This window comes from Pipistrellus kuhlii, unplaced genomic scaffold (genome assembly GCF_014108245.1).
Source record: "Pipistrellus kuhlii isolate mPipKuh1 unplaced genomic scaffold, mPipKuh1.p scaffold_m20_p_4, whole genome shotgun sequence".
In the NCBI taxonomy this organism is placed as follows: Eukaryota; Metazoa; Chordata; class Mammalia; order Chiroptera; family Vespertilionidae; genus Pipistrellus; species Pipistrellus kuhlii.
This window is the reverse complement of record NW_023425540.1, coordinates 21,832,455-21,858,680: the sequence shown is the minus strand read 5'-3', so window position 1 is coordinate 21,858,680 and position 26,226 is coordinate 21,832,455. Positions and strand designations below refer to the sequence as shown.

Below are 26,226 nucleotides of genomic sequence, written 5' to 3'. Positions count from 1 at the left end.
TTCCTTTGTCGGGTCAAATCATTTCCTTCTCCAAGAGCTACTGCATTTGCCTTTTTGGCTTATGGCAGCTGGCTTTCCCGCACGTTCCTACCACAGAGCTAACAAAGCACTTGGATGTTGAAGTCCTTCTGATCGAATGCTGAAGCCTGGGGTCTAAGTGTTTCTGAAACAGACACGCCAGGCTCCATTCTGAATCCCATCACCAAGAGTAATGAAAATGATCCCCTTTCATAGGAAGCTGACTTCTCCGTCGGCATAGGCACTTCCAGATGAGTGTGGAGTTCATATAAATCACGGACGCTGTGCTCTGAAAAGCTCCCTCTGCCCTGCCAGAGCCCGGGGCAGGCTCCCTGCCTCTTGGATCGTAAGCACCTTTTCAAGGTAGTTTTCTCGCCAAGAATAAGCAACCGTTCCCACAGCCATGTCAACTGTGGTTCTCAAAATAAGATCCATTTTCAGAAAAAAGCCAAAGTCGATTTGTTCCTGAATTTCAAAATTGTAGATCCAAGGCCCCCACGCTGCTCTGCGAGCTGTTTTCTCCTCACATTCAACCCACTCGCCCTGAAAGCTAAATGGAATCGAGCATTTGGGCCTCAGGAGCTCACCTGACACTTGGTTTGAACTCTGGCTGCCAAGGGGCTCCTACACAGTGAGGCACTCCTCTAACAAAAACAAATCAGGGGAACACGTTTGGGCCACATGTTTACCAAAGAGAAGAAAGGCCTACAGAGGTGAGACACGGTGTTACATAAAGAGTTTTGCTCAAAAACAGCCAGGTCTCCAGGCCCATGCGAGCACCACGCATGAGTTTCAGCTCGCAACTCTTCTCCCTAACACACACGTCGCTCAAGCTTAGCGTTTCCTTACCCAGGCATGCTCATCGGGAAAGCATGTCCACACCTTGCAGTCTGAACAGCCTGTGATGAGTTAGTTGCATTATCGGTATCTGGTTCTCCACCTATCCTGGTGCAGGGCCTGGTAATCTAAGCCATGATTGCAAGAAAGAAAGTAGGCTGGAAGCCCAGGAAACCTCATTGATTACAGGCCAATCTGTGGGTAACAAGAGTCTATCGTGGCAAATCCTATCAGAGTAAAATTGTTTTTAAAACCTAGCAGTGTTATTCACTATCACTGGCCCTAAAAGGGGGCTGACTATATGTAATGTTTAATAGCTCTGCTTCAAGACTGCATAGGTTTTAGAGAAAAACACTTTTGCCAAAGGGGCAGAAACAGCAGCAAACAGCCAGTTGCTGCTGAAGATGAAGAAACCATAGTAAAAACAAACAAACAAACAAAAAACACTAAAACTGATACCGCCACCTCTCCCTCCCCATTCTGAAGTTCCAACGGAAACAACATATTTAATTAAGCCACCAGAATACCATAGGGATAACTAACGTTTCTTTTAGTGAGACTGGGAATAAGTAACTCCACTCACTGTTAAGATGAGGTGTTAAATCTTCGTTACGGTAAGAAACTCATTAAAAATGTGTAATTAGTTACAGACATAAGAATGTCTGCTGCCTAGGCATCAGGAAACCAATAGGCTGTCCACCAAGCAAAAAATTTGGCTGGGCCACTGAGACCCCAATAAAATCTTCACACACCAGGATGCCTCCAGGTACACCGCTCAGCTCAGCCTAGCTCTGGCGCTCCCTTCTCTCTGACATTCCTTGACTCACTTGAGGTAGAAGCTGAAGTCAAGCAAGTCCAAGCCTGTAAAAAGCATTGTGCAATGGACTCCACTTCGCAAACCCCAACTGCAGCCTCCATTTCTGCCACTTTCTTCCCTGTGGTGCTCAGAGTGATTTTCTGTTTCCCCTCCAGGACTTGATTGCTCCTCTGCCAAAACTGTCTTGCATCTGTTATAATAAAATACCTGTGATGTTTTCCAAAGCCAGCAGTTTACTGCCAACAGGCAGCCCTCTACCCCACAGTCGGCCGTCTGGAGCTTAAGTCAAAGAGTTGCAAGGTGAAGTTGACTGGGGGGGGGAGGGGGGGGGCGCCTCCCTGGAGGACAGACCCTCTTGCTGGTAGAGCCAGCCGGCAGGAGAAAAGAAAAACACTTTTGCCAAAGGGGCGGAAACAGCAGCAAAGGCAAATTAAAAGCTTTTTGTCCCTTGGAGAGTACCATGAGTCTTTTTAGGAGACATTTGAATCATCTAATTAAAAAATAAGACTTTCCTTAAACCCAGATAATGCTAAGTCATGGTTTTTTTTTAATGCATTAAAAAACAATTCTGAAGACTGAAGAACTTCCCATGGTGACTGGGACCTGGTCTGGAAGTGAGAGGGTGCACTGCCTACAGAAGGTCTTAAGAGGAACAGAAGTCATTGACCCTCTTTTACAGAAAAGGTCTCAAGTTTTCTCTTTGTAACTCAGAATCATAACTTCTTTGTGCTTGGCTGTTCCTCTTCTCTAGGTTTACACACATATGGACACATCTATTGATAGTTCAATCTTCTATTCCATTCACCATCAGGAAAAAGCTGATACGAGAGGTCAAACTCCAGCCAAACCAGTTTGGCTCAGTGGATACAGTGTCAGCCTGCGGACTTAAGGGTCCTGGGTTCGATTCCAGGCAAGGGCATGTACCTGGGTTGAGGGCACATCCCCAGAAGGAGGTGTGCAGGAGGCAGCTGATCGATGATTCTCTCTCATCGATGTTTCTAACTATCTCCTTTCCTCTCTGTAAAAAATGAATTTTTATATATATATATATATATATATATATATATATATATATATATATAAAAAGAGGTCAAACTCCAGCCCTATCTAGATAGCCAAAGGGTGGGGGCAGGTGCTCCAACTCTGAGAACATTCTGCCTTCCCAACATTCTATAAATAAGTGGGCTAAGTAAGGGCTGTTCACAGCTTGTCCCCCACTTTAGCTCATGATAAGACTTTGCCTGCCTGACTGCTCTGTCTTTTCATGAGCCAGCTTGGTCGCATGCTTCAGAAGTGAGCAGTTCCCTCTTGCTACCTTGAGATACCAGGTAGTTCTAGAGCTCTGAGACATACCCCGCTGACGCAAGCAGAGAACGCAGTTAGTCACCCTCTGATCATGGCCTTCTGGGAACCCAACGTGACTCTTCACCCCAGAGCCTGCCCACTGAGCTGGGCCACACAGCAGCACCACACCCTCTTGGACAATCTTTTTAAAAAAATATATATATTCTATTGATTTTTTTACAGAGAAGAAGGGAGAGTTATAGAGAGTCAGAAATATCAATGAGATAGAAACATTGATCAGCTGCTTCCTACACACCCCCTTTCAGGGATGTGCCCACAACCAAGGTACATGCCCTTGACCAGAATTGAACCTGGGACTGTTCAGTCCATAGGCCAACCCTCTATCCATTGAGCCAAACCGTTGATGGCATCTTGGGCAATCTTGACACATCCCCTCACACATTGAGATTTCTAACTGCCCATCACTTGCCGAGTCCAGGCCTCCATGGGCTTGGCTTCTAGTTGGGTTCCAGCAGTTACGCAAATCAGGTTTCAAACGGTGTCTGATATTCCAGTGCATACAGGAATAGCAGGTTGCTTAATCTCTAAATTGAGAGCCAACCCCCTTTCCAAATACAGACAAAGGTGCTGCCTGGCTCAGGAGGTGGGTGAAAGGATCCGCCCTAACAGCTGACATCCTGACAGGTCAAGTGCATTGCGGCCATCTTGTTTCCAGGCGCCAGTCCCATGGGCACCACGCTGAACATAGCTTCGCCCTCACTTGTTTCCATCCATCAAACTAGGCCCCACCCCCATTCTTCTCCACTGACAGCATCTAATTTGCAAATACAGGAGGATAGATGACTAAAATATCCTGGGGGGGGGGGGGGGGGAGAGGGAAGCTATGCCAGCTATTTTATTTTTCTCCTTACACTGTAATGTTTTTGTGAAAACTTCCCTGTATTTGCGCAACAGACTATAGCTTCTTACAGAAGCCAGCTCCATGTCCAGGCCAGCATACTGTGCTGGCTCGCAGAGAAGGACATGTTCTGGGGGGAAGGCTGGCGGGTCTACAGCAAGCTTTCTTAGACAGCAATAAAGAAACTGTTCTAAATATGAGAAAACATGATATCCACCTAACTCATTTTTTTTTTCTTCTAAAATGACAACACCAAATCATGTAAATTGTAGAAGTCGGGCCAGCAGACAGTTCTCAAGAGAAAGAAGGAAGTAAATCACTGTTGTGAGAGTTAGCAGAGTGCTGGTCCCCTGTTGTGAGAGTTAGCAGAGTGCTGGTCCCCATCAGGTTCTCTCAGCTGGGGGCAAGGTCAACATGGGTGTGTCTCATAGGTATCTGCATGAGCAGCTGCTCCAATGAGGTGGGGGAGAGAAGATCTAACCACAGACCATTGTTCTGACCTTGCAGAAAATCTTCAACTCCTTCACCCCTAAATCTACCCTTCTGGATAATGCCATTTAATACAGACTGAGTATAAAATCATCTTACAAAATAATTGCCCAATCAACTGTGATGGATGCAATGAGCTGCATCAACCCACGGATCCCTCAGCTCATGAGTGATATTAACCAGGGGTTGGCAGCCGTTTTCTCCAAAGGCTCAGATAGTAAATGTTTTAAGCTTTGCAGGCCATATCTGGCTGTGTCCTGTATTCTTTGTTTCTTCAATGTTTTAAAATGTAAAATGCATTCTTAGCCCTAGCTGGTTTGGCTCAGTGTATAGAGTGTCGATCTTCGGACTGAAGGATCCCAGGTTTGATTCCGGTCAGGGGCATATACCCGGAGTTGCGGGTTCGATCCCCAGTGGGGGGCATGCAGGAGGCAGCTGATGATGATTCTCTCTCATTATTGATGTTTCTCTCTTTCCCTCTCCCTTCCTCTCTGAAATCAACAAAGATATATTTTTAAAAAAATAAAATAAAATGCATTCTTAGCGCTGAGACCTTCAAAAACAGGTTGAGACACAGGCCATAGTTTTCTGACTTCTGACTGAGTCCAGAATGGACCCTGGAAAGGAGCCTGTCCCCCAGCTCAGCTTAATCCACTGCAAACAGCACCTGGGTTCAACAGTGTGAAGGGTGGGAGGCAAAGGGAACCTACCCAACAAGTGGACAGCAGGTGAGGAGAGTTTTTTAAAAACCACAGAAGTGCTGTTCCCCCCCTCCCCCTCACACACACACACACACACACACACACACACACACACAGGAAAGAGATTAGCAATAAAGTACACAGGCCTGCCTTGACTAAGCACAAGCGACTCCCAGCCCTCCAGGCCTAAAAGACAAAGCCACAAGATTTGGCCACCATAGCATGAATACAACAGCCAGCCAATGAGCGCCAAGCAAGCAGCTCTCAACTCTGGCTTCTCAGGCACACCCCTGTGGCAAACAGGCATTCTCAACAGCTCAAACCCAAGGCGCCAGTGTTCGGGCTGGTCTATTTCACTGAAATTGAGTTCTCTACCTAATTCTGATGCTCCTGCAGCTCTGACCACACATGCCATTTCTGACCTAATCCACGTTAGCTCCATTCAACAACACTCTGACCACTTCATTAGGGGGTAAATCCATGCAAAATTATTCAGGCGCCGATCAGAAGCCAGGCCTGGAAATGACTCAGAAACCCAGGCTTGAGATGGTCTTCATTCTGTTCTGCTTCTCTTATCCTGAGCCCCCATCATGACAAGGATGCCCTGAGACTCAGCTACAACCACAGGAACCTTAGGAACCACAGACCAGCCTAAATTATCCTCCTAGCGTATGGCTGCAATCCATGGCCTCCTCGTTTATTTTCTACTGCTGAGTATGACGGTGTCACTGTGACCATTTCTGACTCTCTGACCCTCTTTCCCTCCCCCATGACAAATATTCAGGACCCACACTTTCCTTGGCAATTCCCTGCCTTAATAGAGAAAACATTAGTCATTCAGGCTTCACCTTGGACCTGTCAGTTCTGGACATTTCACAGCTGCTATACATCTGCCTCCCTTCTTACAAAAGTAGCAGAAACAAGCAAAGCACCATGTTGGCTGTGAATAGGAAAATTTAGCAACGGTCAAGCCTCAAATCAGTTTCTGGCTGACGGACCTTCAAAGTATTTGTTTCAAAACAATGTCTGCAGTTCCTTTATCACCCCTACATTTGAAGTCCGTTTCAATTTAAACACTACATGATGTGGGGTGATTTTTTTTAAAAAAGCAACCCCCAGAATATAACTGTCACTTAGCCATCAAACTAATAACAGACAAACTCTTGCTTGGATCAACAGCACAATTCAGGCTGTCTGTTTCCTATGTCAATATCATCTACTCCTTTCTCACACACTTCTTGGAAGAGAAGTGGTGTTCAGAGAGAGGATTCTCTCCGCCTCTCAGGTCTTCCCTCCTACCTGCTTCACGAACGGGTCGGATGCATGTTCTCCTCTGTGCTTCACAGCCTCTTGTCTAGGACAGACTCCAAAGTTTGTTGTGGTTCATTTCCCCTCTCAGTTCAGTTCTTTAACGTCCTGGGTTATTAACTATCAGCAGCAACGTAAGCCATGCCAGTGTGCGCTACGACACCCCGCCAGCCTCCCATGTTCCTTAACCCAGGAGCCGATTCTCTCTCCCCTCCTCCTGGCTTCACCTCCTGAGCTCGAGGGCCCCACCCACAGCACTCAGATCATTTTTCATTTATGAGTACATCCAGCTAAACTGTGTTTGCAAGAGACCAAGCCAACCCTTATCCTGCGAGCGGAGTGAATCCATGCTGCTAAAAACGACTTTAATTTTCTGGGAGCATGGAGCAAGGGGGGCATTCAGATCCTGGTAGAAGTCACCCAGGGCTTCTTCCTGCAGGCATCAGCAGATGACCTCTTCCATCAGCAAAGCACGCACACCTTGGTGACGGAATCACAGTAGTTTTATTATACAGACAGCCCTACAGCCCCCTGAGGTGGACTGAAGACTTTAGGCATAAGAAAACAAAATATAGCAAAACGTGCATTTCACGTACATAAAAAATGTGAAGCCAGGGCAGGGAAGGCAATGGAAGCAGGAGGAAAAGGGGACAATGGCAGGAGGAATAGGAGGGAGGGGACATCTTTAATACTTTGAACACAAAGATAAAGTGAAGCCAGGATGACAGGCCAGGAAACTTTCTAAACCCACGACCTAACACTTCACAATTAATTAAATATTTTGCACTTATTAACTGGCCAGGTTTTTTTTATTGCATTCATATGGGAATAAAAATTAAGAGTATAAGTAATTTTAAAGAGAAGCTCATTGGTACATAAGGGTCACTTGTCATGATGACTCCAACACATCTATCACTTTCCTATCTTGCATCCCAGACCACTATTAGCAAACACAGAAGACCAGCCAGCCCTTGAGAACACTCACTCCTGCTAGAATGTCAGCAACAAAAAGATGATTTGATTTTTACCCCCTAAGATTTTATCAGGAAACAGAATTTTAAAAAATAGGCTTCTCCAAACCAACACACACACACACACACACACACACACACACACACACACACCGTGACTTCCACTATGTATAAAACTCATCTTATTTTGCAGCTGGAGCCAAAGGGGTCTTTCATGATGCATCAACCGGAGACAGTCCCCTAAACCCCAAGGCCTTCACAGTGAAAATTTACAGAAACTATTTAAATGAGAAAAACATATTGTCATTAATGTACTGACAGTCCTCGAGCAGCTACAGTCACCAGGAACAAAAGAGGAGCCGCGGGTCTAAGGCCATGCTCCCCAAAACCTAGGAGGACTGTTAGGTTCATCTCTTTTAGGTCTCATCCCATATGGGTTTTCCTCCCTATGATCCCCATACTGTCATAAGCTGGTCCCAATCACCATAGGAAGTTCTTCAGTCTTCAAAATTGTTTTTTTAATGCATTAAAAAAAACATGACTGGGTTTAAGGAAAGTCTTATTTTTTAATTAGATGGTTCAAATGTATCCTAAAAAGACAATGCTATATATTTCCACACATGTTCCAAATGGATTTTAGTCACCCTAATCTCTCAACACAACATCCTTAGGGAAAAAGACAATAATAAAAACAGGCAAGTTTTTTTTTCTTTACAGTTTTCCATTGGCCAGTTTATCTAGTGAGGGGAAGAAAAAACAAACAAACAAACAAACAAAAAACACAAAGTCCCCACTAGGTACACGGTGTTTCCACGGTGGGCAGAGAAAGAACCGACAGGAGGGGTAGTGCCCGGTCTCCAAACCCAGCCCACCCACCTGAGACGAGTCCGTCTTCCTTTGCTATCCCGGGTTTGAAAGTGATCACGTGGGTGACGCCCTGTGTCTTACGCTCCTGGTTTAGGAGAGGGTCTTGCTCTGAGTGTAAGCTAAGGAGAAGGAAGTCTGTTCTTTACATTTTTTTTAAGAAGTAAAGGAAGAAGGGGGTTAAAACTTTCTTGGCCCATGACCAAGCTAGTCTTGATCAAAAGTAAAATTTGCCTACAGAGTGTTTTCTCCAGTTGTCAGTTTGTGACATCTGCCAGAAATCTATGGTGGTGAAACCTGTTATTCCGCCTCTCTTTGTCCCATTCTCTCAACAAAGGGTGGATAACATAGATCACATCGTTTTGCTTTAAGGGATATCAGGGCTCCATTTACTTATAAAACTAGCCATGCAGCTATATCAGCTAAAACTAGCCATATCAGAAGGCAGCGAGTATGCAAGCCATAGGAAACACCTAAGCATCTGAGATTTTGGGCAGAGTAGATTTGGGTCAAAGCACCCCAGTTAGGAGTCTGGAGCTCTGCTTTCCACTCATCCACCTTGGTTCTTGGGTTTAGGGGGCCACTGTACCCTCCCCCTCTGATCTGGGAGGGACCCTACAGATTGCTTAATAGTAGTTCAACCTTGTCACTGTGGGATGTGGAAATAGAGGCCCAGAAAGAAGTGAGAAAACTTGCCAAGGTCAGCACATGAGTGAAGTACTGAGATTAGAACTCAAATTAGATCAACTCCAGGACAGCACTGGGGACAAGATGTAGAACCACAGGCAGGGGCTCAGGTGGTCAGGAAGCCGGGCCAGGGACACACCTGAGACTCTCCCATGAGCCAAAGCAGAGGAGTAACAAACAAAGGCAGGATCAGAAGGCTGGGGAGATGGGGAGCGGTTCCAGCAATCCCCAATGGAGAGAGGGATCAACAATGCCACCGAAGCCAGGGGGCATCTCTGGGTCCACATGCAGAGAATGAAAAACAGGGGCTATTTTTCAAAAAATATATATATTTTTTATTGATTTAAGAGAGGAAAGGAGAGGGAGAGAGAATTAGAAACATCAATGATGAGAAAACTGTTGACCAGCTACCTCCTGCATGCCCCCTACTGGGGATCAAGCCTGCAACCTGGGCATGTGCCCTGTCCAGGAATCAAACTGATGACCTCTTGGTTCATAGGTTGATGCTCAGCCCCCGAGCCACACCGGCTGGACTATGAATGGCTATTTATAGCAGCAATGCCCAAGAGGTGGAAGCAACCTAAATTGTCCATGGACTGATAGGTAGATAAACAAAATGTGATCTATATATACAATGAAATATTATTCAGCCTTAAAAGGTTAAAAAATTCTATACATTGTACAAGAGAAATGAACCTTGAAGACACTGTGTTAAGGGAAAGAAACCGATCACAAAAAGATAAATACTGCATGGGGGGCACCTAGAACTGTCAGATTCACAGAGACAGAAGTAGAATGGTGGTTGCCAGGGGCTGGGAGAGGGGAGAGTGGGCACTTCTTGTTTAATGGGTACAGAGTTTCAGTTTTGCAAGATGAGAAACGTCCTGAGGATGGATGGGGGTGATGGTTGCACAACAATGTCAGCAGATTTAAGGCTGCAGAACTCTACACTTAAAAATGGTTAAAATGGGCCCTAGCTGGTTTGGCTCAGTGGATAGAGTGCCTGCCTATGAACTGAAGGATTCCAGGTTCGATTCCAGTCAAGGGCACATGCCCAGGTTGTGGGCTGGATCTCCAGAAGCGGGTGTACAAGAGGCAGCTGATCAATGATTCTCATCACTGATGTTTCTATCTCTCTTTCCCTCTCCCTTCCTCTCTGAAATAAATTAAAATAATAATAATAATAATAATAACACTAAAAACATTTTTTTAAATGGTTAAAGCAGCCCTAGCTGGTTTGGCTCAATGAATAGAGTACAGGCCTGTGAACTGAAGGGTACCAGGTTCGATTCTGGCCAAGGGCACATGCCTGGGTTGCAGGCTTGATCCCCAATAGGGGGTGTGCAAGAGGCAGCCGATCAATGATTCTCTCTCATCATTGATGTTTCTTTCCCTCTCCCTTCTTCTCAAAAAAAAAAAAAAAAAAAAAAATCAAAATATTTAAAAAATGGTTAAAGCGGTAATTTTTACATTATATGTGTATATACATATATTTCAAAAAGCCAATGGCATCTGGATTTTGTTTCCCTTTGGCCCCTTCTGTAGATCTCTTGCTTCGTATTATTAAAGCTGCAAAGGGCAGATGACCTCTTGTCATAAGGTAAAATTCACAAACGACTTGAGAACAGGAAGCATAAAGCTGCCTTCTCTCTTTTCACATCTCCTGGTCAAAAACAACTCCCAGAAGTTCTGAAAGCAAACAAGGTGCTCAGTTTGTTCCCATGTGCTGTGACAGGAGATGATGATGACGATGACGATGGGGACACCCTGCAGCTCATGCACACTGGGAAAGCCTGGCCTGCACACTCAGAGAAGTGGCTCCCTTCTGACTTCTGCATCAACACCAGGGTTCACTCACACACACCTGCAGAAAGCTCGATGCAGCTGCAGCCTGCTTATTCCTCTGTAAAGCTCTCTTAGAGCTCACACATCCCTCACCTCATGCAAATCAGCAACATAGACTGATGCCATCATGCTTTTTTTAGTCCTTATATGTGCACAGAACTGTTTCTTAGCTATTGAATCTGTCCAATTAGACCATATGGTCTCTAGCTCTCTGTCTCCATCCTTGACTTCCCTCCTTCCTCCTGGCAGGCCAGGTGAGACCTGGAGGGGCACCAGCATCTCTCTCCTCCCCATCCTAGGTTTTCCTCTTTGCATCCACAGCAACCACCACCAAGGAAGAGCTGCCAATATCTTTACTTCCATCTCTTCAGAGCTTCAGCCCAACCTTGGCCTGTCCCCTGCCCTGCTTCAGCTGGCTGCCCTACCCAAATCTGAACTCAGTATGCCCGAAAACAAACCCATCAGCCCCTCCCTCAAGCCAGTGCCCCTCCTATATTTCCCCTTTTAATTAACGTCAATTCCCAGTCACTCAAGCACAAATGAGTCACCCTCCACTCCTCTTTCCCTTCACATTCGACTCCTCTTTCCCTTCACATTCGGTGGTAAGGTCCTGTCAACTCTAACTCCTTAACTCTTTCACTCGTCCCCTTTCCTGAATTCTGTCACACTCACAAGCCTTTATTCCAAACTAGTCTCTCCTCCTCAGTTGTTCACTCCACAGAGATATCCGACAGCAAAGACCTAACAGCTGCTTGAAATGTTCTAATAACTGCCCAAAGGATAAAGCTCTTTGTCTGGTACTTAAGACCATTGCTGATCCAGCCCCAATGCCCTTATTACGAAACACACCGATTACTGCTCTTTTTCACGTTGTATCTATGCTTCCACATAAACCAGTGTTACTTAACTGGGGAAGATTTACCCCTGTGGGGAGAGAAAGGGCTTGCTCCTGGCATAGTGGGTAGAGGCCAGATGCTGCTAACAATGCTCAAGACAGTCCCTTGCAATAAAGAACAAGCCATATAGGTTCTTAGGGAGCTTGCTTATGCTGTATTATTACCACAATGGCTCCCAATGCCAGGGGCTGCAAACAGAAATGTTTTCAGGATGCAGAAAATTAAATGAATGTGAGAAGCAGGTTAGGCAAAAGCAAAGGATGGTATTGAGGACTGGAGCAGACATGCCCTTCCTAAAGCATTCAGAGCCCAAATTCCAAAAACCCTGAGTGGAATCATGCAGCCAGGGGCTGGGTTTGCAGCTTCCACAAAGCTCCTGTGCAGGGAGGAAGTGTTGGATCAATATTTACAGAAAAGTTCCCTCTTGTATTTCCCTTCAGAGCCCTGCCCACTTCTAAGTTCTAGTAAATAAATGGATGATTTCCATGGGGAGGTGTCACCATGGACTGGTATCAGAAGCAACTTTCCAGGGGAAGTGAGTAGGCTGCCTCTAGGTTTTGATATGTCCCACAATTCTACCTTCCCCTTTGCTAGTGGATAAAAGAAAAGTGGGCAACTCCTCACAGTCACTGCACTTCGAGACAATTGCATTTAGGCTGATGCACCTGACTTGGCACTGCCATAGTATGCAGACCATGCCAAATGGCAGGCTCATTAACAGACATTCTGTGAAGGACGCGAACTGGACAAGTGTGACTCAGGCCACCACCACATCCACTAAGGCGTCACATAAGGAAACAAAAACAATGGGCCAGGGTTGGGATTGCCAACCCTTTCTGTGCTATGTTTGCTATCCTGACACTGTCAGATAATGAAAGTGTTGCCATTCACCTGGTTTTTCAGAAACGTAAGGTGATATGGATGCTTAACGACCCCACCATGACTCTCCTGCGTGACGTGCATAGATTGTAGAGACACACCTCAGAGGGCACAGAAGCAGGAGGCAGAGCTCTGGGTGTGGTTCCCAAGCAGCAGGAGAATAAGCTTGAATTTCAATACTTGCCAAGGTTTTAAGTGACCCAAGGGACCGATGACCCTAGGCTGCTCGGTCACCGAACCAGAGTGCACAAGCATGGCTCACTGGGCTGGGCTGCAGTGCCTCTCACAGGGACTGGTGAAACTTGTGTGAACTGGAAATACGGTTTTCTCAAAGCAGTTTCTGTAACTCTCCGCCTCCTTCCTTCCCTGTCTCCTTTTGCTCGCTTGTGCGTGTAACAGGGGCAATGGAATTCCCGGCAGTGCTCAGAGTCTTCAAGGTTTTCTCGCCAAGGCTGTAATTTCCAGATCTCAAAATAGTTCCTCTTCAAATTGGAAAGAGAAAAAAAAAAAAAATCCCACCAAGCTTACCAAGTCTACAATCTGATTAAAAATTATTAGCCTTTCTTATTCAAGTGGGGAAGGGTGGAGTGAACCCTTGGAGGAAGAAATCTATCAAAAACCACACTCTGCTCAGAGACACGTGGCCTCACTGCACTTCTGAGGTGTTTCTCATCTCTACCAGGGAGAACCTACTCTTGGAATCATGTGTGGTTCTGTGGGGTAGGAAACGTTCCTTAAAAAACCTTGGCTTTCAGACCCCATCGGTGAGGAAGCTGGGTCATGTAGGGAAATTTCTTTCTGTAAGCCTCCAAACAATCAGTTATTTGTTTCTCCTATTTTTTTTTTTTCCCACCAGAAGAATTTCTCTCAATAACTGGAGGAGATTTCCCATGGGACTCAGGCAATGGTGACTTCCAGGTCTTAAACTTATCTAAAACAGTTTAAAAACAAAAGACACAGGAATGTGCCTGGCTGGCCTGCAACAATGCAGATTCTGGCAGTAAGACCAGCAGCCACAGCTCGACACTTCTAGGCCTTGGAGGAGGATGAGCATGAGGGTGAAGCCTCCTTGGTTTTTACTCAACCAACTAAGAATGCAGGGTTCTCCCCTCTCCCCCCCCCCAGCATTGACCAATTCAAATTTAATTTTTAAAACTTATGAAGAAAGGTTTGTGCAGGGCTTTCATCATTGAAGTCGCACAAATAATATCAGACCCCTTAAAAAAAAATAAACTGCATTCAAAAGATTCACAGATTTCTAAGATCAGCAGATCAGGCACCATCAGGTTGGTATAGTTGCAAGAAGGAAGGGGAACTTGGGGTCTGGGTGAAAAAAGGTGAAGGAATTGAGAAGCACAGATTGGCAGTCATGGGAAGGTAAAGTACAGCATAGCATAGGGAACATCGCCAATAATATTGTAATAACTACTAGTATGTTTGATGCCAGGTGGGTAATGGAAATGCCAGGGGGACACTTTGCAAAGTATATGATTTATCTTAACTACTAGGCTATACACTTGAAACTAATACAAAATAATATTAAGTGTAAACTGTAATTAAAATTTTTAATTTTTAAAGGGTTAAAAAAAAAAACTTCAAAAATTACTTTAGCTGCAACTATTGTGTTTTGTTCACATACAGAGTTCAGAGTGCCCGCGGAGGTTGACGGCAGAGAGCAGGGAATCTTCGTTTAAGTAACTTCCCTAAGTTTACAGAATGGGAAGAGTTGATACTCAGGTCTGCCTGGTCCCAAATCCTAGGTTCTTTCCTCCCAAATCCTATGTTCTTTCCATTCGTCACAGAGGGTCTAAGCCAGTCCTCGATGAAACATCTTGGGGGGGGAGGGGTAGCATATTTTGGGGAAAGAGAGTGAACCTTGATTGGAAACCATGGATTTAAACTCACTTCTCCCCGTTTACTACCAGATGAACAATACACAGATATCTATGCTTCAGCGTCCTCATCTGAAAAAGCATAAGTCATTATAGAGGTTTTGCTACAAGAGAGAGATGACATGTTTTAGATGGTCCCTGCGCTGGCACACACAGGGCTTTCAACAGATCGTGGTTACTGAGTCTAATTGCTCCTCTTTTTCTTCATGGAAGTCTCCTCTCTGTTCTTTGCCTTTTTTAGCTCACTAACCGAATCCTACACGTCCTGTCCTGGTTCCCAAGTCCGAGGCTCAACTGAAAGTGACAAAGGGGAGAGTGGGAAGGAGAACAGGTGCTCATGAAGGGCAGCGTTAAAAACCCCGGAGTCAGCGCTGTGTGGTCCCCAAAGGGGCTGCCATCTCCCGTCAGGCCAGTGGCCGCTTGACAAGCGGAGGACAGAGAACCACAGGCCGCCCAGGGTTATCCCCGAGAAGTCACTCGGAACAGCTGCCTGGAGTTCCATGGACTCCATCTCGGCCATCCTTCAGGGTCACCAAACCCAGGCCTTGAAAAGACGACAGCTTCCCTCAAAGGCCGCGGAGAAGCCTGGACCAGCACCACCAGAGCTGCGCTAGTGCAATGAGGCTATCCCAGCACGGCAGGAGACCCTCCCTGGAATGCGCCTTGGGGAGACTTCTGCAACACCCTGAGTGATGCCCAAGCGTGGTTCCAGGTGGTTCTGTCTCTGCTTCAACCTTTTGATCCCAGGAGCTCTGCACACCCATGCCTGCTGCTTCCATGTTCCACGCAGAGGCTGACATTTGCAGCTGAAGGTGCCACTAATCTTTTACCCAGCTCAACACCCCTGCTTGCCCCCGAGGCAGGACCTTTAGCCCCGTGGGCACCTCTGCTCTGAGTTCCGGGCAAATCCTCTCAGAATATCTCCTTCCTTCTACACATCCTCCAGTGGTAAGCTTCCCTCTTTTGATTTCCTTCCTCGCTCTCCTTGACCACGGGTTAACAATATCCTCCACCTGATATAGGTGGCAAATGCCATAAGTGCCCAATCCTGTGACGCCTGGGTTTCTCTGGATCTAATACAAACTCCTGACCCTGGTCACTCAACCCTATAACTGACTGACCCCCCTTTCTCGCCACCCCACTGGTTTCCTCTAACCTTCCCAGCAGGCTGCTGAGCCCCACCTTTGCTCAAGTGGTAGTGCCTGTCTATCTTCATCAACCTCTTCCTCCCACACCAGTCCCCTCTTTCCCATGTTTACCAACAGGGATCCCGGGTTCATAAACAGTGACATGGACTGTACATCATGACCAGCAGCACAAGGACCCTCAGGAAAGACCGACAGATCCTGGCAGGAGGTCCACATCTCCCCATCCTATTTCACACTCAAGGAAAAGGCCCCAACTCTCCCTTCCTGGGCATCTGGATTCGTTTTCCTTCTCTGGCCAAATGAAATGCTCTCCCCAAGGAACAGCCAGGCACAAGGCCTCCGAACAGGGATCCTTGGAAGAAAACAACCAAACACATGCATGTCACAGCCTTGCAAAAGCGATGCTCAAATCAGGGCAAGCCCAGGCTAAAAATAGGCGCCCATGAATGAGGACATCAGACGGAATCAGAAAGCACAGCGGTGCCACGCCCAGCCCACACGGTCTGCTTGCTGGGCTGGGACGGCCGGTGCCCCGGGTTTGAGGCAACAGGGAGATGGCACAGGTGGACTCGCTCACCTCTCGCTCAAAGGTAATTAGGGAGGCAGTGAGAGGAGAAATCAGGCCTCCATGTTCTTGGAATGGACCTTTTTATTTTGTCATCCGTCCCAGCTCAGCAAGCAGACTGTGTGGGCTGGGCGTGGCACCGCTGTGCCTTCTGATACGGTCTGATGCAAACAGTGTTCTGCATCTAGAAAATATCTGAAGAGAAAAAAAATAAATCCCAGCATGAAAAAACCTTTTGCCTTCCAAGGGTGCAGTGTTGCATTTCATGAGCATCTGTAAGCACCAGGAGCCTATGTGGGCCTCGTGCCCTCTTCCCAGAGGCTCTCCTGCACATGCCCTAGGAGATGCCCGCAGCCCTGCCAGGTCCACCTCCCTACAGTCTCAACAACAGGCTCTGAAGAAAGGCCCCTGAACAAAGCACTGGCCTGAAGGTGCCCAGAAAAAGGAAAATTTCCTGCCAACACTGGAAACAGGACTGTGCCCAGGGAGAGGCCAAGCGCTCACTAACCTGTCTACAGACGGCTGGTCTTTGCATTTATTTTTCAAAAACATGTCAGAGAAGAATAGTGTTTGTTTCTACCGCGGGTAAGTGTGGAAACAAAAAAACTTAATTAACACACGCACAGGCACACAGGCCAATCACAACTCCCTTCCTCTCACATCCTCAGCGCTAAGCTTGACACGCTCAGCCCTGCACACAGAAGAGATGTGTGCTCAGGGGCCTGCAGGGTGTGTTCACGGGCCTGCAAGGTGCTGCATGTCAAACCAGAGATGCCCTTCTCTCCCTCCAGGAGTTGTCTAGAGTTTGCCTGCCTCTAGGCCAGAATGCCTGGGGATAAGACTCGGACAAAGATGGTTTTCCGGCTAAGCACTGGGAGGACAAGCAGCAGGCTGTGGGAGGACCCCTCAGTTCACTGCCTCGTGGGGAGATCCGCGGCACAGAAGGTCTGTGGCTTGTTAACAGGAGACAGATGAAATGTAGGGAAGACCATAAGGTTGAAACTGATCTAGAAAGGGCCACAGGATCAGCTTTTCTATGGGGGACTGGACAGCTGCAATCTAAGAAAACCTGGCGATGTCAACTGAGAGATGTTTGCCCAACTAGAGCGCAGACAACAGGAGGGCAGGTGCCCTGTCTTCCGGACATTGTTTTGCATTACTGCAAAGTTCTGGAAATATCCACTATTGCTTCCCCACCTTTTGTTGAATTTATTGGGTTGACACTGGTTATCACAATTCTATAGGTTTCCGATGCACAATTCCACAGCACATCACCTGTACACTATATTGTATGTTCACCACCCCCAGAGTCAATGCCCTCACCCACTCCGAGCAATCACCACACTGCTGTCCTCATCCATGAGTTGTTTTTTTCTCTATTCTTTTGGGGGAGAAGGGGAAGGTAGGAGGAATTGAAAAAGTAAAAGTATCCAGTGAAGCCCATCCTAGACCTTTTAAAAGAAATAAAAATGTATAGGGTGGACAAAAGTAGGTTTACAATTGTGAGCATGCGAACATTTCTTTTTATATTCTTATTTATATTCCATGTAAACCGACTTTTGCCTCGCCTGTCTAGCAGAAACTTTGCCTCTCTCCCAATGACGACTAGGCACATTTTCACCCCTGAAGTATTTCTCCATGCCCTACATTTTGCTGAACTCAGCCTCTGCCTGTGTTCATCCCCGCCAGGCTAATGGTGAATATTTCATGCCGAGCCCACTTCCCTTACATGCACATGTCAGAATTACTGAGCTCATGTTTGCCTCCCTGCTTTCTATGTCAATTCCGTGTTATGTACACAGAACGCCGCCTCCATTTCCACTGAGCTTCCAGCCGGAACAAAGTCAACCTTTGTCACTGAACTGTTGCCTCAGTTTCTTCACTGAAGAAAATCGGCCAGGGCACCAGACTGCATTGGGTTACTCCTCCCACATCTGTCCTCCAAAAATGTCAAAGCTGTCCCGAGACATGTCCCATCCACTCGGGAAATTTTCTGTTTCAAAATGAGATCTCTGTGTTAGGAACAGAATCTTTAGCATGAATCTCTGGGAGGGGCACTGCCTGCAGCCAGTTTTTGTCACGAGGAAGCTTAATCTACAAAACTCTGAGGGTTTCACGCTCTGGAGCTGCACGGGCATGTGCCACCTGAACTGAGAATTTCCCCCACTTTGCAGTTCTGGGATCAAGAGGCCCTGGAGAAGCTCACGGAAACCCTCTGCGGTTGGGTTGGCCCCCTGAAGACTTACAGATGTTGATGTGTGTGTCACCAAGCTGCAGGGAGTGACATCTGGCTCTGGCTCTCAGTAGTAGCGAGAGAATGCTGTGGGTGGGGAGAGGGAGAAGGAGAGTGACCCAATTAAAATGCAAATGACTCCTCTTCTTGTTGCTGCCAAATGAACTCTGAAGGGAAACGAATACATAGGGTGCAGGTCCCTGGCCAAATCAGGACTTCAAAATGACCAGGGAAATACCAACCAAGATCCTTCCTGCTAACTTATCCTGGATTCCCAACTAACCTTTAAACCACAGTCACAGGGAAGGAGGGAGCTCAAGACCCCTACTTGCTTTTCTTTCCCCAGCCATCTTGACTGAAACTTTGAACTGCTTATTCACCTGATGACGCAAACTAAGAAAGACAGAAACCCACGTGGGCAGTGAGAGCCGTGGTGGGAATGGCCTCACAGTGGGATTGTGCCATCTTAAAATTGGAAAACTGGGTGCTAGACACTGTGTCCAGCATCTGTACCTTCGTCTATTACAATACCTCTTAGGGTCTTAGCATTTGTATGTTTTCTAATCTTGCAGACTAGGTAAGTAGTCAGAGACATGGACTGCATTTGCCTAAGGTGGCCCAGTGGGTAAGCAGACCATCAGCTACTTCCTGGGTTCCTCCGTTCCTTTCACGTCTACACTAATCTGCCAATCAACACATTTCCGAGTCTCTATTACTGTCAGAACTTGGGCCTCCAAGTGATGGCTTTCTCAGGTGGAAACCTGAAGCCTGGAAGAAATACACAATGTATTTCTCTTTCTTTTCATTTAAAATTATTTTTATTGAGTTGTCGTCAAGAAACTCTATTTTGATTACAGCTGTTTGAGCAGGAGGGGATGGGCTATCATCAAGCTTATTCTAATAAAATATAAAATATGTGGCAAGTCTTTGCACATCACTCATAGACATATGCCTTTAAGGAGAGAACCGTGTGTTTCTAATAAAGGACGATGCCAGCTTTTCTCACACATTATCATGGTGCTCAGGACGAGGGACCCAGCACACAAAGCCCGAGGAGCTCCGGGGATGGAGACTGGGGATGGAGCTTTGGCTCCCGCCAGTTCCACCTCACCACGAGGTGATCTCCAGTGAGCACCCAGACCCCAGAGGAAAGGCTTCTGCTGTAATACATGACGTGAGTTGAACACCTCCACACAGTGGGTTTCCTTTTGGGAGGCAAGTAGTTTTTCAGGAGGACGCTCAGGGTGGGCCCCTGTCGGTTGTACCAGCTACAGTTGGAGCAGCAGAGCAAGGGGAACAGGTCCCAGCACTAAGAGGAGCTTGAGGGTGTCTCTGGGTCTTGATGTGGTGCAGCCAGGGTTGGGCTAGAACGAGTGAGTTAGTGCGGTGGATACTGGGCATTGATGCATCAACTCCCAGTTAGTGGGAAACCAGAAAAACACACATTTCTCATCTCCCTCACATCCAAGAGCAGACAGGGCAGCTTGTTTTCACCGACCAGATCTGGAAGCCGCGGTGGGCAGGGCTCACCCGCTAAGCCCTCGCCAGTGGTGCTCACGGTGGAGGGAGGCACAGTTCGGTGGTTTCCCCCTCAAGTCCTGGCCTGAGCATCGAGCCGAGGAGCATGGTTTTCCGCTAGAACAGTCCCACCATGTGGTTTGGCTCTTCTCCCGGCTCCACAACATGCGAGTCTGATGCCTGGTCCTTCCCAGAAAGTATGTGAACCACCTAACATCCTTTAACACGTCCCGCTCTGCTTAAAGGAGCTACAGGAATTTCTGTGGTTTGCAGCCAAAGGCCCTGCTGGCTCAGCAAGGCAGACAGCAGGGAAAGGAGAGGAAGCTGGAAGGGCGGTGGGAGCCTGTTGGCCAGGCAGTACCAGGGCTCACATGTGCCAAGTCAGGGCTTCTCTGCCCAGTGCTGTGTGGCGAGGCCACACGGGGTCACCCACAGCCACAGGCTTGAGTTGGTTGGACAGGGTTGAAATCTCAACTCCACTGCCCAATCTCTGTATTGTGCTGGGCCATTTCTCATACCCTCTGAGCCTCAGCGAACTCATCTGCAAAATGGGATAATGCTCTCTCCCTCACAGGATTGTAGAGAGACTCCAGCTAGGAAGTGCATGTAAGCAGCCTAGCACAGTGCCTAGTAACGAGCTGCTCCAGAAAGAATACAGCTATTGCCCCAGTCTTCACCAAATGACTTGGCTAACCTGTTAATACACAGAAACATACCACCTCCATCCAAATACATTTTTTTTTTATCTAAAATTATCCTCATAAAAGAGGATGTTGTGTTGTATTTCCGTCTATATAATTATGTATGAACCACTCTTTCGATTACTTTAATTTGGGCAACAAAGTACTATTTGGAAAAGACACAATTATCTCAGATTCAATCAATGCCAATGTTAGATACTTACAGAGGTCAGCATTCGTTTAAAATAAAGAAGGAAAATAAATTCAATGGTGAATTTAACATTTACTCTTGGGGGGGAATGACCTCACGGTTAAATGCTGGATTGCCTTGCAGCAGAGCAGCCTGGTGGTTAAAAGCATGAACTCCGGTCTGTTACAGTGGCGTTGAGTCCCGGCTCTGCCTTTCGTGGGCCGTGCGACTTTGAGCAAGGTCCTTGACCTCTGTGGACCTCAGCCCCTCAGTACAATCAGGAACTAGAGGTGTCTTTCTCACAAGGCTCTGAGGAGTACATGAATGAATACGTGCAAAGCACCTATGAGCATTGGGAGGCAAGTAGTTTTTGGGGAGGACGCTCAGGGTGGGCCCCTGTCGGTTGTACCAGCTACAGTAAATGCATACATATGAGATCTTCTCAATTACAGCGTGAAGGAGCCGGGGAACTGTGCCGGGGTTATGTGAATGGGACCCTGTGGCCGCGGATCAAAGCCCCAGTGACAGCACTATCACGTGGGCATCTCTCACGACAGAAATAAAGATGATAAGCCCTGAAGAATGGACTTACATAACGTAAAATGTGGCTCTGAGTGTGAATAAATTTACTTCACAAACTATGCACATGGGGAAAAGAATATTCAAAAGTAATGCTGCATTTAAAATTTAAATGTGTGTGAATTAAATTAATAAAGCTATATCATCTGTGCACTGACTACTATACTATTAGTATACAAAACACACTATTCCGTAGGTATATTGATGTTGGCCAAAAGCCTGTTTACAGAAGATCCTCCTCAGGTATGAAGCTTGTATTCCATTATATAGTAAATAAATAAATAAATAAATAAAAATATGCTCTTACTCTCTTTCTATTTAGCACAGAAATACAAAGTGATATCAAGAAGCATCTTAAACCACATGTTCCTGCTCCATTAAATTCATGTTCTTATGACCCCAATTCCTGATTTCAAACGGAAATAAGCAGCATCAACCCAAAATAAGATGGAAGGAATATCTTCATGTGTCTTAAAAAGATGTATTCTCCAAAACAGATAAGGATGTTACCCAACTGTATTTACCTGGCATCCTCATTATGCCTTTATTTTCTTGGGAGTGGTGTGGGGATAATAAAATCCAACTAAAAGAAGATTTTCTACATTCATAAAGCATGAACCACAGAAAGTATTATATTTCATAGGGTCTTCTCTCATCTCTACTTAGGAAATGGAGGATGAATTTGGCCAGATTTTCCATACCAAGAAGTTTTAGTGGTTCTCTCTTTTTAAAAATTTAATCTTAGAGAGGAGAAGGAGAGAGAAACATCAATGTAAGAGAAAAACATTGATCGGTTGCCTCCCCTGGGATCAAACCTGAAACCTGGGTGTGTATCCTGACCAGGAATTGAACTCACCACCCCGTGGTGTATGGGATAACACTCCAACCAACCGAGCCACCTGGCCAGGGTGGTCGTTCTCTTAAAGGCAATGACCAGGAAGGCTGGCAGGCATGCCAGCTGGGACATTTATGTTTGTGATGTAGGCAGATAAGGAATGAGACCACTGAAAACACTAGAAGGCAATCAGAACGAAACTGTCAACAGAGACAGTCGTCCATTCTATCAAAATAAACCTTTTCATGTTGACCTTTTCCTCAGTTCTGTTTGTGTGCAATTGCAAGCTCATGCTAACCAAGCATTCTTCCCAGAATTATAAAGTTTGTATAGGTCTCAAAGTTTATACATAACATTAAATATAATTCCTATTGGATATCAGATTATCCAAATATGGGAAAGTCCAAATTCACACACACACACACACACACACACACACACATACTCTCATTTATTTCAGAGAGGAAAAGAGAGGGAGAGAGAGAGAAACATCAATGATGGGAGGAAATCACTGATCAGCTGGCCTCCTGCATGCCTCCTTCTGGGGATTAAGCCCACAACCCAGACATATGCCCTTGACCTGAATTAAACCCGGGACGCTTCAGTCCAAAGTCTGACACTCTATCCACTGAGCCAAACCAGGTAGGGCAAAAAGTCTAAAATTCTTTTCAAGATATTGTAGGCAACTTAATTATTAGATTTATCAAGTCATTGATAAAACCAAACTATGTAAATAGATATCAGTAACACACATCATGTTTTACTTCTGTGGAATTTCAGTTAAAATCACCCCTTTCACACTTAGCAATACACACACACACACACACACACACTCACACGAGCCCCTGAAATTAGCTCAAGTTTGGGGGTGGGGAGATGCTACTGCCAGCAGAGGAGCTGTTCCAAGCCTTTGGAGTCACCTGAAATGCTATGAATCAGAGCTGCCAACAATCAGCCTCATCAGAAGCCATCCAGTATCGGAATGAAGCTGCTTTGACTGCGAGAAGCTCTCAGCGGGAGGTATAACTCTGTCTCAAGAAGACACACTGCTGACTAAGGAGAATATTCAAAGAGCCAGCATGAAGTTGTATTTAACACTTGGAAAATGCAATATCTTCTGATGGTAGACTGAATGCAACCCCCAAAGGCAGAAAATACAGCCAGAAGCATGCAGACTATTCCTTCACCTTCAGTGGTTCTCAACCTTTCTAATGCCAAGACCTTCTAATGCAGTTCCTCATGTTGTGGTGACCCCCAACCATAAAATTATTTTCGTTGCTACTTCATAACTGTAATTTTGCTACTGCTATGAAGTAATGTAAGTATCTGTGTTTTCCGGTGGTCTTAGGCAACCCTGCTAGATATTTACATTACAATTCATTAACGGTAGCAAAGTTACAGTTATGAAGTAGCAACAAAAATAATTTTATGGTTGGGGGTCACCACAACATGAGGAACTGTATTAAAGGGTCGCGGCATTAAAAGGTTGAGAACCACAGAGAGAGGAAGAAAAATAACCCCAGCATCATCGGGTTTTAGGCAGACAGGGAAAGAGATTATCAAGCCACTTAGGTTTAAGCTTAGGACACCTGCGCGAAAGTAGAAAGACTTGCTTTGCATTCTTTCATCATTTTGAGAAGGAGAAGGGAGACTGATCAGACTTAACCCCTTAGGTTAGGGGTGTCGAACTCAATCAGAGAAGGGGCCAAAATCTAAAATCCAGCCTAAATCGCGGGCCGAATGGTTTACTGAACAGTCATAAACTGTCATTGTGATGGAAACGCAGCGGAGTGCAGTGATGACAGCGCGGTGCGGGCCACATTGCAAGGCCTGGCGGGACGGATTTGGCCCTCGGGCCTTGTGTTTGACACATGTGCCTTAGGTAAAACAGACTCTCGTGTATAATTGTATAGGCCGCTAATTGTATGTGCTGCTTCTTTTCTGATACTTAACTGTAACCTCAGCTTTATTTAGTGTAATGTAGTGTAACTGTGCCCAGAATTCCTTATATGTAACCTTTACTAATAACATTCATCACCCACCTCCTTGAATTAAACTCTTCAGACTCAAGTTCCACATCTCAGCTCTTTGGTGATAACAACAGTATTGACGAGTATTCTTCATTTAACTCACTGGCATGTTTACAAATACTGGTTCATTTGAAAGGCTCGAGGAAGACAGATGTATTACATTTCCTTGAAGTCAATCATGACCAGCCTTGTCCATCATAAGCACTCCATAAATAAATGTTTGTTAACTGAAAGACTGTTGACAAAATAAACTTGTCCTTGACTTTTAACATCTGTGGCCGATTTCGTTCATTCTCACCAATTTGTAGTTTATAGAATTTAAGATGTAGTAAGTTCTTATTAATAACTAAGCTTATAAGAAATGACACAACTCACGAGTAAGAATTATTGGTTATTATTTTGCTGATTTTTAAATCTGTACATGGGCTTATTAAAACAGATACACTTGCAATAAACACATTGCTTTAAAATATTCAAAACATATTTTTCACTTATTGGGAATGACTTTTCCTTTCCTAGTTATTCTCTTTTCACCTCTAACTCACATTATAATATTTAAGTTTTACTTTTGAAATGAAAGATTTTTTTTTCCTGAGTACACAGTCCCTTATCAGATATCTGATATGCAAATAATTTCTCCCATCCTTTTCAGCAATGGTGCTGGAACAACTGGAAATTCTCGCACAAAGGAATAAAGTTGGGTCCTTCCTTACACCATACACAAAATTTAATACAAAATGAATCATAGACCTAAATGTAAGAGCTGAAACTATTAAAAAACAACAGCTAACAACTGAGCAATAAACAGACAACCCAACTGAAAAATAGGCTCAGGACGTGAACAGATGGTTCTCCAAAGAAGTTACACAGTGGACAATAAGCACATGAAAAGATACTCAACATCATTAATCATCAGGGAAATAAAAGTCAAACCCATAATGAGATACCACTTTACACCCACTAGAATGGCTATAATAAAAAAAAATGCAGATAATAACAGATATTGGTGAGGACGTGGAGAAATTGGAACCCTGATACGTTGCTTTTGGGAATGTAAAATAGTGTGGCCACTTTGGAAAAGTTGACCAGTTATTCAAAATGTTAAACGTGGAATTATAACGCCCAGTAATTCTACTCCTAAGTTATAACCAGGAGAAATAAAAACATGTCCACACAAAAACGTGTACATGGAAGTTCAGCCAACAAGTGGAAACCCAAATATCCATCAACAGATAAACAGATATGTAACCTGTGGTAAAAAGAGATAAAGTACAGAGACAGGCTACAAAATGGATGAGTCTTGATAACATTATACTAAGTGAATGAAACAAGTCACAAAAGACCATATATTATATGATTTCATTTATATAAAATGTCCAGATATAGAGACAGAAAGTGCATTAGTGGTTGCCAGGGGCTTGGAAGTTTGGGGAGGGGGATAGGAGAGGTGACTGCTAATGGGCTCAGGGTTTCTTTTTGGGGTAATAAGAATGCTGTAAAATCTATATGGATATGCTAAAAACCATTTAATTGTACACTTTAAAAGGGGGGATTGTATGTATGTTAAAGACTCACAAACAGAGTCTAGGTAGGAGGACAGAGGATTCCCTTCCACACAAAGGCAATGAAGATTGAGGCCAAGTATTAACTTCTCCAATTTTAAACAGGCAAAATCAAGATCAACTAGAACTACCTGGGTAACAAAGTCACCTTCTCTTACAGCAGATGGCCTAAATGCATATTTTAAATGCCTGGCAAACAGAAAGCTCTTAGAAACATCAGCTCTCGCCTCCAATGACCTGTCCCCTTTCCTAACCTAGCTAATGCTTGGGCAAAATTAGAGAAAATTATCAAACCATTTTTAAATAAAAGAATAGCAAGCATCTGTCCAGGGAGATTTATGAAGACACATTTTAATAGAAAATTAATGAGTAAAATAATCTCTCTAAGCATTCTTGCTGGTTTTTTTCCATCTCTTCACCCGCATGCCCTCACAAACTTTGGGACTTATAAAAAAAAAAAAAAAAAAAAAAAAAAAGAC

The 26,226-nt window shown here is 45.2% G+C and overlaps 1 protein-coding gene across 3 annotated transcripts in view; it reads right to left on the bottom strand.

The window, feature by feature from the left end:
* PDZD2 (PDZ domain containing 2) overlaps window positions 1-26,226 on the bottom strand; it is a 310,856-nt gene that overhangs the window by 105,141 nt on the left and 179,489 nt on the right. Inside the window, exon 1 of one of the 3 annotated variants that reach the window (XM_036410194.2) lies at window positions 6,301-6,934. The exons of 1 other annotated variant lie outside the window; for it this stretch is intronic. The gene's annotated coding sequence lies outside the window, so the exon portion shown is untranslated. Of the gene's footprint in view, window positions 1-6,300; window positions 6,935-26,226 lie in introns of those variants that run through there. One more of the 3 variants, XM_036410193.2, reaches the window with a different exon arrangement.